Source organism: Martes martes (genome assembly GCF_963455335.1).
Source record: "Martes martes genome assembly, chromosome: 1".
Classification (NCBI taxonomy): domain Eukaryota; kingdom Metazoa; phylum Chordata; class Mammalia; order Carnivora; family Mustelidae; genus Martes; species Martes martes.
In genome coordinates this window covers 143,067,980-143,082,255 of record NC_137888.1, presented here as the reverse complement: position 1 = coordinate 143,082,255, position 14,276 = coordinate 143,067,980, and the positions used below count along the sequence as shown (strand labels likewise).

Here is a 14,276-nt window from a genome sequence, read left to right as displayed (position 1 = left end):
ATCTGTCATCCCTGTATGTATGAAAGGAAAACCACAAAGTCATTTCTCTGGGCTATTTGTTAGAGAGACATAATTTTAGGCTTCAAGAAAATGACATCTGAGAGAAAAGCTGGTGCCTGCATTGTATCTTCAGATTAATTAAGCCAGAGCCTTGGAGGTTCGGAATTGAAATTTCAGACAGAGCTGCTTTTTTACTGAGAAAAGTTATCTCTATAAATCAGGGTTGAAATTGGAAAGCATGATAGGAAGGACTGCCTTTACGGTCCTCACTGTCACCATTTGGGGATCATTTTACTAGACAGAAAGAAGAATTTCAGCTACAGTCATTCCCAGGTCCAATAATCCATTCCATACTCGTTCCCCATATTTGTCTCTCTTTCTCGCCACTGAGCTCCAGACTCAGGGGCTCTCTTTCACCAACTGTCTCTAGATTCCCTCTTCCCTTGATGCTACCCCAGCCATCACCAAGGATATTTCAACAGTTCCCTTATTAACTCAACTTTATTTTCTTTATTGCTCCCTCTCCCCTCCCCTCCTTCAACTGGTACGTGTATATGTGCACATACATGTCTGTGTGTGCTCGCACAGGTGTGTGCATGTGAGTGTTTATTAAGGAGGGATGATATGGGTTGGGTACAGTAAGGCTTAGAACATTTGTGAGATCAAAGAAAAAAAAAAACTAATCCAAATTGAAGATGTCACAGATTCAAGAAATTTAAAACACTTTTTGCACTTTTCCCTGCTCTATTTACACTTAAAATGAAGCTTTTTCTTTCATGAACAGCAGCTCTTAAACTTTTATTTTTCAGTAGTGGTGTGGAAGGATAGCTCAGACCGAAACTTTCAGGAGTTAGGAATTCATTCCACCAATATTTATTAAGTACCTATGAAGTACCAGGCCATGTACTAGGCATTGAAGCTAAAGTGGTAACAAATTTGCTTCCCAGTCGTAACTCCAAAGAAGATAAATCAACCTGCTCTACCGTTTGCTTTCCATAGTTCAGTAAGGACTGTTCTATCCTTCTGGGTGATTGGTCTAAGTACCAGTAACACCATCTGCTAGTCCATAGAGTTGAACCAACGTCACTGCGCCCACTCATACATGGACCTTCCTGGTCTTTTTCACCAAATGTTAGACTCCTTTCTAACTTTTAAAGGCAAAGCAGTTCAATCTGAAACTTTTCTCTCTCAATAAAAAGTTAACTAAATTGACAGCACATAAACATCCCAAATCTGTATAGAAATAGACATTTTGAGGTGAAATAGGTGAAGAGGATTAGGAATGCCCTTGTCTTGATGAGCGCCAAGTCATGTGTGGAGGTGTTGGCTCATTATATGGTATGCCAGAAATGAATATAACACTGTATGTTACTTACACTGGAATAAAAATTTTTAAAAAGTAAATTCATTTTAAAAAGAGACATTTTACAATTCTCCGACTAATGCAGAGTTTAAGGAGCTAGTTATAATTTCAATGAATTCCATGTACAAAGTAGTGTCTGCATCCAAAAGAAAGATGTAACACTGAGTCTCTTCTTTTCATCAAAGTTGACATCTTGATCATTATTTTATGGATTTCCAAACCTATCATCCTCAATATTTCCTTTCAGTTATTGACTTAGAATAGAGGAAGAAAGCATAATAAAATAAAGTGCACTATTATCCTTCCAGACTAGTAATAATCTAGTTGTAGAGAAAGTATATTACTTTTCTTTTTCTCATTTCACCAAAATACTTGATTAAGAATGGAGGACTATTGTTTGCCTTTAAAAAAAATAACCATATCTGTTCTTCTAAGAGCGATATATGTTCTTCATAGGTTAAAAAAAAAAATAGAAAAAAGAAAACATAGGAAGTCAAAAAGAAACAAAAGGCAATTATATTCCTATCAAGCAGTTCTTTTAAATTTTTTTTTAAATTGCATATATTTTAGGTTTCCCCCTGCTTTGTTGGTAAATTAAATGGCATTTTTTCCTGAGTATAAAGATAATACATGTTAATAAGAGAAGATTTGCAATATAGGAGATTTTATAATAAAATACATTAATTGGGGCACCTGGGTGGCTCAGTCAGTTAAGTATCCAACTCTCAGTTTCAGCTCCAGTCATGCTCTCTAGGTCATGGGCTTGAGCCCTGCGTTGGGCTCCATGCTCAGAGCGGAGTCGCCTTGAGATTCCCTCCCTCTGCCCCTTCCTCCACTTGAGCGTGCACACTCTCCCTCTCTCTCTCTCTCTTTCTCTCAAATAAATAGATAAATGTTTTTTAAAAATTAATGATCTTATTCTAAGGTGGTATCTCAATGTGGTTTTGATTAGAATCTCCCTGATGGCTAATGATAATGAACACATTTTCATGTGCCTTTTTAGCCATTTGTACGTCTTCTTTGGAGAAGTGTCTGTTCATGTCTTCTGCCCATTTTTTGACATGATTTTCTGTTTTGTGTGTGTTGAGTTTGAGGAGTTCGTTATAGATCTTGGATATCAGCCTTTGTCTATAGTGTCATTTGCGAATATCTTCTCCCATTCTGTGGGTTGCCTCTTTGTTTCATTGACTATTTCTTTTGCTGTACAGAATCTTTTGGTCTTGATGAAGTTCCAAAAGTTCATTTCCGCTTTTGTATCTTTTGCCTTTGGAGACATGTCTTGAAAGAAGCTGCTGTGGCCAGTGTCGAAGAGGTACTGCCTTTTTGTTCTTCTCTAGGATTTTGACAGATTCCTGCCTCACTTTGAAGTGTTTGATCCATTTTGAGTTTATCTTTGTGTATGGTGTAAGAGAATGGTCAAGTTTCATTCTTCTACACATAGCTGTCCAATTTTCCCAGCGCCATTTATTGAAGAGACTGTCTTTTTTCCACTGGATATTTTTTCCTGCTTTGTCGAAGATTACTTGACTAATTATCTTATTCTAGCAGTGTTACTATTTTGATGCACTGTACTTCCACATTACTTTAAATGCTGCTCTCTTGTCTCTCTTTCTCCCTCTCCATCTTTCTCTTGACATTCTACTACGTCTTTCTCTTTCTCTCTCCAACTCTCTACACATACATACACGTTGTATATTGCTTTCTTAACATATCACCATTGTTCCTCAGGTTATTAAATGGTTTTCTTGAACCTAAAATTTAGTGGAGATATAATATTTCATCATATAGATGTAAAATAACAGAATGCTTACATATTATTATAATTAAAGTTACACTTCTATTGTAACTATTGATCAGATGGGTAATTAAATTTAAAGAAAAATTGATGTTATGTTTATTCAAAAAATGAAATACCACATCAAATTTCTTAAGCATGTTGATGATGCCCCAGAAGGATCATACATTCAACTGAGGAATAATTTTTACACAATTTTCACCACAGTATATATACAAATGTATAGTCTTTCTCTCTTTTAAATTTTTCAGGTGCTCCCAAGTACCATTTTATCTTCTATATAATATTTCCTCTGAGGTTAAATATCTGGGTTGCCAATTAATCTTTATAGTTGTTTTGACTACTTGACCAAGGATCAAAATCCTTTTCTACCAAAGACTTTGAGTTTTATTTTTAAAGTTGTAAAGAAACAATGGTAAAGATATCATCAGAAAGTGACACAGCTCAGCTACATAAAAGATAACCGAATGCAGGGAGATGAGTCTAATTTTATTTGTGTTAAAATACTTAGTTTGCTATGAAGTGTTTAGAAAATTTTTGTCCCCCAAAATACTAAATTTCCTCTAGTTCAGTTCAGAAATAAAATTTGGAGGCATCTTTCATTAGAACCCTAAGGGGTGTGTGTTTGTTTGGTATTTCTCGAATAGATCAATATAGATAGATCTGTGTGGCTGGGTAATGTCTTCATGGCACTAATAATAAAATTGTCACCTAAGTCACCGTATTTTTAAATGATTTTTTATATTAAAAGAAATAAACCTAACATCACCTACATTTTTACAGAGTGAGTTATCTGTCCCGAACTTAGACGTAGACTACAGTGCTGAATATTCTTAAGGTTGAACCAGATGGTTCAACTCTTATTTCATATCCTCTTTCCTAAAATTATAATCTGATAAGAACCCATCCACAGCTTACAAAAATTAAGGAGATAACTTTCAAGAACTGGAGAAAATTCTATGGAAATGATGGGTTCAAGAAGTTTGCAAATAAAATACAGGGAACAAGTGAGTAGGAAAAGTTAGCAGCTAACTCTTTGGGATTATTTTTCTTTGTTTGTTTTGGATTCCCCCTCTTCAGAAACAGACAAAATACAGTAGATAGTCCATATATTTAAAGACAGACATGAAGGAGCAAGTTTTGAAAGGAAGCCCATGGCAATAGACATGGCATCCTATGGGGAAAATAGGAATGGCAGGAGAGATAGGTAAGAAATACAGTATCTTTTCTAAGAGTACGGGCTAGAAGGAAAGAGCACACAAAGAGACTTAACACAAAGAAATACTATTACTTTTTGTTTCATATTTATTGCCTTAAGGTATAATATTCTCTCTCTAATTTTAGTCCAGAATTATTTTTGAGGATCTAGATGTTTATCACCACTTGTAAGTATTGTTTTGTTTTGTTTTGTTTTTTCCTTTTGATACAGAAAAGGGGATTAACCCATTCTAATAATATTTGAATGATGGGAAAATGCTCTATTATGTTAAATTTCTAAACTGAATGCCAATTTCTTAAAATTTTTAAAGCAATATATATAACAATATATCTTTCTTAAAGCTTTTTGGTGTTCTTTTTATATATATATATAAGATTTTATTTATTTATTTGACAGAGAGAGACATAGCCAGAGAGGGAACACAAGCAGGGGAAGTGGGAGAGGGAGAAGCAGGCTTCCCTCCAAGCAGGGAGCCAGATGCTGGGCTCGATTCCACCCTGGGATCATGACCTGAGCTGAAGGCAGACGCTTAATGATGGAACCACCCAGGTGACCCAGCTTTTTGGTGTTCTTACCTAAGAAAAAAAGGCCAGAGCTTAATAGTAAGTTTACATGTTACTGTTTTCTGAAGCCTTCCTCACAAATGTTCCATTTGGTGTGGCCAAAGCCTTTTCCAAAATCTCCCTGCTTGAAAATTGTAATTTAATGCAATTATTTCCATACATACAAATAGGCTCCATTAGATGATCTTGATATTGGTATTAATGGAAGCTGGTGTCAGATTCTAATACAAAATATCAAAAAGTATTTTATGTGATCTTCAATTTTAGCCCTTGTGAAGTCTATTTTCATTAATTAGGTCTTATCTTTTCAGTGAGCTCTTAGAAATTGAGAATAAGTAGGACTGTGTAGAGCTATTGCAATCCAAGCTCCACAAATTATTTTAGGCATCAGTGACTCCATGAACTCATTATGCTGGCAAGACTTTGGAGGAAGGAATAGGTCGACAATCCCAATACTTCAAGCTACAGGAAAATGGAAAAAGCATAAAAGGAATATGCACCTGAAGCTTAGAAAGCCTGGGTACAGAGAAGTTTAATTTATTATTCTAATGACTTTCACAGCATGAGACTCTCACCAGGAGACACACGTCTGTGCATCTAATAAGGCTGCAGAGATTGGGCTATTCCTGAAGGACTCTCGTGGCTGTTTCCAAAGCATCCTTTTAGTGATGGGAAAATACAAAATATGTGAAAAAGGCTCAAGACAGATACTACCCATGCTGTTTTACTGCTAGCTACCTTCACATATATTCCCCAGAAATGAAGCCAATTTTGGCCAGCAAGCTCCACTTAAAATATTCCGGTTGTTTTCACTAAATGTTCATTCATCTTTTGCTCTTGCAGCATGAGAAATCCTAGAAATGACTGAAAGGGCTGCTTAGTTACCATACATAACTAGGTCTGCAACAAATAGGTCCCTCAAAGTTTGCCCTTGTCTATTTCATCATGCTTTCCTGAATCCTACTTCTTCTCCGGATTATTGCCAATGTCTCTACGAGACTAAAAATGTTTATGGGCATATACCCATCAATCTATTTTTTATATAATAATGTGATCAATGCATATGCATTGTTTTTCAGCATTTTTTTTCCATTCAATGATAGATGTGAGATTTTTCAATGCCATATGTGTAGTTGCATCACATTTAACCAATCTCCTCCACTTTGGACATGTCTGCAATCTCTGTATGTCCATCATTTTGTATATGTGCACATAAATCCTCAAATAAATGTTGGACCTAAGATACATAAATTTAAAATTTTGATGGATACTTCCAAATGATAATCCAAAAAAGCTCTTCTGATTTAGATTTATTTAATAGGATATGAGAGTAACCATGTCTGACCATCAGGGCCCACATCAGGTGATAGAGATCTTAAATTTTTTATCCACTTGATAACAAAAAAAAGAGACTTCTCACTGTCATTTTTAACTAGAACTTAAATTAACTTTGTCTTGGTATGTAAATAGTTTCTTTAAATAGTAGCCTCCATCATTCTTGCATTTTGATGTTTTATAATCCCTGGGTTAGAGAATTTCCATAGAGATTTTATTACATAGTTATCAGGTCTTATTAATGTCTTGTGATTATCTGGAATGAAGAGACTGGTCTACAAAGCAAGTAAGGTCCTACATCACTCAAAACATAAAAGCAAAGAAACCATTTACTTATGCCCTTGTACATAGTAGGATCTCAAAAAATATTGATGATGGGAATGACATCCCAAATGGGGCTCTACTCAAAGGGCAAAAGAAGTGAAGTATAATGGAGTTGCTCCTTATCTGAGAGTAGATTCTAAAGTCAGTATTATAGGTCAGGTAGAATCAAAATTACATTTAAAAATACCTTAGCCCATTTGGGCAGTACAATATACATGGTTTAATATAGAAAGTAAGCAGCAGCATTTTGGAAGTAATCATATTGGTTAAAATTATGACCATACACACTGTTTCTTCTCCTTTTGAAACTGGGAATTTAGATGTAATCACTCATGTGTAAGATCTTGCAAAGCCTCCACCCAATGTGAAACCAGCTTTTTAAACAAATTTTCAAGCCAAATAACACTCAACATTTCTTAAATATATTCTCATCTGGTCTTCCCAGCAACGTGATACAGTAAGTGCTAAGATTAACTCGCTATTTACAGGAGATAAAGATGGAGTTTCTTATCACATTGGAGGTCTTAGATGTCTAAACACATGTACATACACACACACACACACACACACACACCTTTCCTAATAAACACTATTCATTATGTAAACTTCAGACAGATCAACATGACTATATACAAATTACCAAGTTTTTAAAGAGCTATCGTCCTTGAGAAGTTGATTCCCTTAACAATTACAGTGGCCATGCTATTTTCATATGCATACGCAGCAACAATAGTCAAGACAATCATGCATACTTATTTAATAGAATCAAAGTCACAATGGTCACATTTTGACCAGTCTTAACAGGTAGTAGAGGGTTAACCAAGCTTTCTGAAACTAAAACATACTATTATTTCTTCAGAGCATTCACTGGCCCAGTATAATACCTTAAGAAAATATCTCCTGAAGGATTATTAGGATCTAATTGCTTGACACCTGGGTGCCACAGAATTTGCCACTAGGACAAAAAATTCTAGAATAGAAGTATGTTCCCATCACTACTTAATGGAGAGGGTTATGAAACCATAGCACAGAGTAGTCATTCAAAAGAAAGAGACAATGCAACAGAGCTGAGAGAAACTGTCGGAATGAGACATATTTCTCAAGAATAATCTTGAAACACCCTTACATGTCTGTAGTCAACAGTCCTTCTCTCGTGATTTCAACTTGCACTCATCTTACTACATCAGGATTTTTCCCTGAACGGTATACCTACCGTGTAGCCAACCAGTGGACCTTACAAAAACAAAATTGTGATCACAGTTCTTTCTAGGAACTTCTGCCTTTATGAGGTTCACATGAAGTCTGAGAACAGTAAAATCAACTTACCATGATAAAAATTGTTTCAGGGCTTGTTAAAGGGTAAGAGTGGGGATCATTAGCATGAAGGGAGGATATGGGAAATTTCTGAAAGTTTAGAATTGTTCTATGTCTTGATTGGAGTGGTAGTTTTGAGTATCTTCATGTAGTTATTTATCAAAAGTCAATGAACTATAGACTTAAGATTTAAGCTCTCTATTTAATGTAAATTATCCTTCAGTATAATTTCCATCAAGCTATTTTTCTTTGGGAAAGAAAAAGGAATTGCCTTTTACCCAAAGCCTCCCTTTTGATTTCGGAAATAAGACCAAATGTTGCTATAATGAGTAATGATTTTTTTCTGGGATATGACAAATAGGCAAGCAAGTTTCCTAATTAGACAGGAGCCATCAGTGATGGCCAAAGCTTCTTCCTTTTTTGTTTTTTGATTTTTTTCTCCTGTGCAGATTTTCCCATAAGAGGTAGCTTGTGTGGCTAAAAGAGTGAGTGGGGTGTTAGGAAGCGCCAAGTTATTAAGAAATTCTAAAATGCTTTGATGAGAAATGTGAACTAAGCAGTAGGCCTAATGAAATCTGTGTTAGAAAAACAGAGTTATTTTTCTGTTTAGCCTTTCCTTTACCAAACTTCATATTTTCTAAGTTTATTATGAAGGTTGTGTGTTAGGGAGGCATGAGAAAAGGGGTCTTATACAGGCAATATTTTATTTTAATTCAATTTTAAAAAATGGTGTATATACCCCTGTTACATGCCAGACATTGTTACATCACTGGGAATAGAAAGGTACGCAAGATCAGCATGGCTCTTTATTCAGAAAACACACAGACTGGCAGGAGCCCATGTCAGTAAGTGAATAATTACAACACAGTTGGAGAACGAGATAGGGTCCTTGTGGATGACAGTATAGGCTCTGGAACCAAACTAACTGGTTCAAATCCTGGTTTACACTCACCAATTGTATAACCTTGGACAAGTTGCTTAAATGCCTTGTATACATCCAGTTTCCATCTGAGACTGGAATGGATAAAAAGCATCTATTTCATTAAATTTTATAAATTAAGTAAGGTAATATATTTAAAGTTCTTAGAACACAGTCTGAGGTAGAGTGTTATGTAAGTAACAGGGAAGCATGTGGCTACCAAAGGGAAGTATAATTGGCCAACGCTGGCATTGCCATGTAAGCACCATCCAGGCAAATGTATTTCCTCTTGGTCAGTGTCTCCTCTGCCAGGCAACCTGATGTTGTTAATCCTGAACAATGACTGCATCATGACTGCAGAGCCAGATGCTGTCAAGCGCAGCATGATCTATCTCTTCTTGTGTTAATTCTGTAGAAGTCTCTGACAACTTGACTTTGCATAGTTGGGATACATATCCACTAGATAGATAGATAGATACATACATACATACATATATACATACATACAGATAGAGAGACAGAGACTAAGCAGAGACAGAGAGACACACAGAGAGACAAAGACAAAGAAAGAGAGACAAAGATTGTGTGATCATGAAAAACAAGGATATGGTCTGCTTGAAAGTTATATTTCATACCATAAATGAACAAAATTTTATGATGGCATGAATATTTATGGGCATAAAATACTTATGGAAATTAACATGGTTGTGTTACATTCTACACACCTAGTAGAATGAAAGAGAACAAGCAAATGTTCAAATGTATGGGTGTTTCCTAATTCTTTTTTTTTTTCCTAATTCCATAGTCTGATTCATAACATCAAGGAAACTAGAAAATGACAATGATTAATCAATAAATTGTAAGAGTAATTTTAAGAAGAATCACTTAAGAAAACTTGCCATTAAGTAAAAATCAGTAACACGAACGAAACAAAGAAACAAACAAAAAACAAAGGAAACTCCCCCTCACTTTTACTGGAGACAAGAATTGCTGGCCATGCATCTGGATCTAATATCGATTAGTGTCAGGTAATGTGATTTCACATGCCACTGAGTCCAGATGAAGAAATCATCTATTCTAAAGGATTTTTGGTTCACACCTAAAATACTACTGCCTATATCTATCAACAATATTTTGCTAATAAGAAACTGCATATGTATTAAATTATAAGTGTTGAGCTCTCTTTTTCCTGGTGTATAATTTTGTCCCACAGAAGTCTACATGCCCTTTGGTAGAAATTTCCAAGCAATAATTAATTTTGTTGTCTTAAAACACTATTGGCTGCTCTGGGTTTCTTAAGTTGTGATATATTAGAATCCCATTAGCAAAATCATCAAGAGAAAAATACATAACTCTATTTGATTTGCTTTACAGAAATTCCATGATGAATAATTAAAACATTCCCACCAGGACTTCTGGTTTCAGATGGCAGAATGAAGCATGATTTCAAAATCTTTCTTTCCACAAACCTAATTATAGTAAGCGAAGCAACAACAGAAATGCCCAGCTGCATTCAAGCAAAGAAATAACCTGATGACCATTTAAGAAATAAATGCTTCTATGTATCTAAACTCCTTAATATATAAGAAGGTACATAGTTCAATTCCAATATTGATAATATTAAAATAGTCTAATAATCTATAAGTAATTCTATTTATTACATCTGTATAATAATCCATAAAATAAAATAATAATAGAAATACCTACTTCCTTTATACCAATACACACACACACACACACACACACACGTGAGTCAGATGCCATCATCACTGTTAATAGGGAAATAGGAATCAGTCACACTTTAATCAAGAATATAACAAGAATGTGGTATAATTTTATACTGCTCTGTAGGTACTAGATCATGTAATCAGATGTAATCAGATAAGAGAAAGATAAAGTTATAAAAATAATATCAGGGGACATATTTATCATTAATCTTAGGTGATGTGATTATGCCTCAAGCAAATCTAAGACTATCAGTTCTAAATATACTAGAACACAAAGATAATTCTGTAAAGGGGTGTTACATAAAATTCTTATTCAAATGTAGCAAATATATATATACATATATATGTATATGTATATATATATTTGCTATATATATATACACACATATATATACATATACATACATATATATGTGTATGTATATATATGTATATATATATTTTAGGATTTTATTTATTTATTTGGCAGAGAGAGAGCACAAGCAAGGGAAGCAGCAGAGGGAGAGGGAGAAGCAGGCTCCCCGCTGAGCAAGGAACCCGATGCGGGACTCAATCCCAGGATTCTGGGACCATGACCTGAGCCCAAGTTGCTTAACCAACTGAGCCACCCAGGCACCCCTAAATGTAGAAGATATATTAAGAAAGAAAACAATTTCCAAAACTAAGCAAAGATATAAAATATTTCATATAAATCTGAAAAAAAATAATATCACTTATGCGCAGAAAATTTAAAATTCTATTACATACCATAGCATATTTTGGTGAATGAATAGACATGCCATGCACTATAAAAGGAAGACATGATAGTATTAAAAGGTCAAATTGTCCAAAGTTAATCTGCAAGAACAATGTAGTCTCAATTAAAATATCCATAAAATAATGTGTTTATGCCTGTGAAAATAAAAAAAGTGAATAAAATGGGTATCTAAAAAAAAAGAAAAAATCTTGAAGAAAATTTTTGAAGATGAAGATTAAAGACAAAAGACTAGCCCTAAAAGGTACATAACTAATTACAAAATTATAATTATTAAAATTGGTTTTGAAGCAAGAAGAAATGGATTTACATGGAATAAAATTAGAAAAATTCAGAAACATAACCAAAATATATGGAAATTAAATCTATGATACAATTACATTTCAAATCACTGCAGAAACAAGAATTATGCAATCACTAGTGTTGGGACTTCAGGCCCAGCTGATTGGAATTTTTAAATTATATGTATTTTTTAAAATTACATATTTGCACAAATATATCTATACATATTATACATATTGATGCATGTGTATGTATACATGTGTGTATTTTACCTCTTACCCTTAAATATAAAAGTAAATGCAAAAAGTCTAGAAGAAAATCTAGCTAAATTTATTTACAATCTTTTTGTGGCAGAGCTCTTTTAAGTCTATCTAAAAACCCAGAAGGCTCAAAAGAAAAAAAAAAAAGTTAGATTTTACTACACAAATATTTTAAACTTTTGTTTGGCAAAAGTGTCATAAAATCAGAATGTATAAAACAAATTGAGAGAGTGTATACAATGTTACTCAGATACAGATGTTATTTCCTTAATTTACAAAGAACTCAAGGTCAGTAAAAAGACATAGAATCCAAAATTTAAAAAGAAAATCTATAAAGAATAGTAAGTTTCTAGAAAAAATACACACATGATGGATAACTGTAACTTGACCTCCTTCATAATGAAAGAAATATATAGCAAAAACAATGAGGTCACATATTTCACAGTTCAGATTTGCAAAATGTCTGGAAGTTCAGCAGTCAAAGTTCTACAGAGGTTATGAGAAAACACAGACTCAAATACTAATTAAAGTATAAACGTGTGCCTCATTTCCTATGGGCAAGTTGGCTATCTCTCCAAATATCACAGAAAACTCAGGGTTCTTTTGATCTCAGATTAAAACTCTTAGGTATTTATCCTTAGATTCATAAAGATATATGTATAATAATGTTCATCGATCATTGTTTGTATTAGCAATGAAAGCATCCAGCAAGAATGCACTGATTGAGGACATTATCATGTCATAACTTAGTCATCAAGATACAAGATAATCTGGTATCACATCTCAATAACAAGAAACACACTATTGCTATTTAAAAAGAATGAAGTAAAGCTACAAGAGAAATAGAAAGGGAGAGAACTATAGGGTAGAGGAAAGAAACCAAGTAAGCACGTTGGTATCTGCATATCTATAATGATAACTTTATATACAGGCATGCAGCTATAAAGATGTATCTATAAATTCCCCGGGGGAACAGGCAAGAACTGTTAGAAGTAGACAGATCAGGGAAGAGGGAACAAGACACAAGATAAAAGATGGTTACTTTCCTTTCCTAGTTTTCCATCCTATTAAAATTGTCTTAACATGAACATATATTTTTATTTTATTTTATTTTATTTGCTCTTTGTTAAAGGCATTATATTCACAGTGGATTATGGATCATTTTTTGTCCCTCTTAATATTTCATAATATTAAACAGAAAACACACTAGTTAATATGATGTTTGAAGCTACTTATCCAAATAATCAATTATCATCCAGAAGAAACTAAAGCACTCTACATGTGTGATATTCAGATTCATTGTAGACAACCACCTTGTCCTAGAGCAGACCATAAGTTTTTTCCCAGGCTGGGAGGATTTTAGTTCTACCCATCTCCATGGTCCCTGTACCATCTGCTATAGGGCCTTGCATCCATAAGATGCTCCGGGCAAGTCTGTGAAATGAAGACATTATAAGGTTGAATTAACTTTTCATTTATTTTATATGGGGTCAGTTAACTGAAATTTACCTATAGAATTTTCTGTTGCATGTCCATGTATCCAGACCTAGAAACATTTGTAAATAAATTGGTCATCTCTAAAATGAACCAATCCTAACTCAACTGATGGTTCAACTTACAAAGTAAAATGAATAATCAGCTATGATAACTGATAAGAATATTTGTCCCTATTTCTTAGCCACGGTTTTACAATGACAATTGTTTTTAAATCCCCTCACTTTTAAAAATGTTTAAAATGGGGGCACCTGGGTGGCTCAGTCGGTTAAGCGTCTGCCTTCAGTTCAGGTCATGATCTCAGGGTCCTGGGATCAAGCCCCACATTGGGCTCTCTGCTCAGAAGGAAGGCTGCTTTTCCCTCTCCCTCTGCCTGCCACTTCCCCGGCTTGTGCTATCTTTTTCTCTCTCTCTTTCTGTCAAATAAATAAATAAAATCTTCAAAAAAAAATGTTTAAAATGAACAGCTAGACTCATAGACGTAAATAGGAATTCACTGGCTAGATTCACAAAAAAGAATACGGAATATTAAGAAGTTCTGAAGGCTATCAGAATTTAAATCATTTGTAACAGTATGTTAAATCTGATTCCTTTAACTGAGGTACCAGGATAAAATGGATAGCAGAGAGCTAAGTAAGTTGTAAGGCACAATATGCAATAGCATTTGCAAAATGTCAGAGTAGGATGATAGAAAGCTGGCCAGCTGGCCTTAGTTATACACCAAACGTTATAAAATGGTGCAGGCCAAGGAAACAGACAAGGAAGAAGGACCTGTGGAAAAAATGGGTTTAGAGAAAGTTATTCTGTGCTTCCCCCTCAACTCAAGTGAGGAAAGAGGGGCTTTGGAAGTACTCCTCGAGAGCTTAGTGTTCTCCCTCTGTGATAGGAGTGCCAAATGCACTGTTTGGACCCTATTCAAGAAATGTA

General features: G+C 34.5%; 1 protein-coding gene across 1 annotated transcript in view; it reads right to left on the bottom strand.

Annotated features, from left to right (window-relative positions):
• Nucleotides 1-14,276, bottom strand: part of RBMS3 (RNA binding motif single stranded interacting protein 3) — a gene marked incomplete at its 3' end in the record, with an annotated part of 652,820 nt that overhangs the window by 569,366 nt on the left and 69,178 nt on the right. The window lies entirely within an intron of this gene.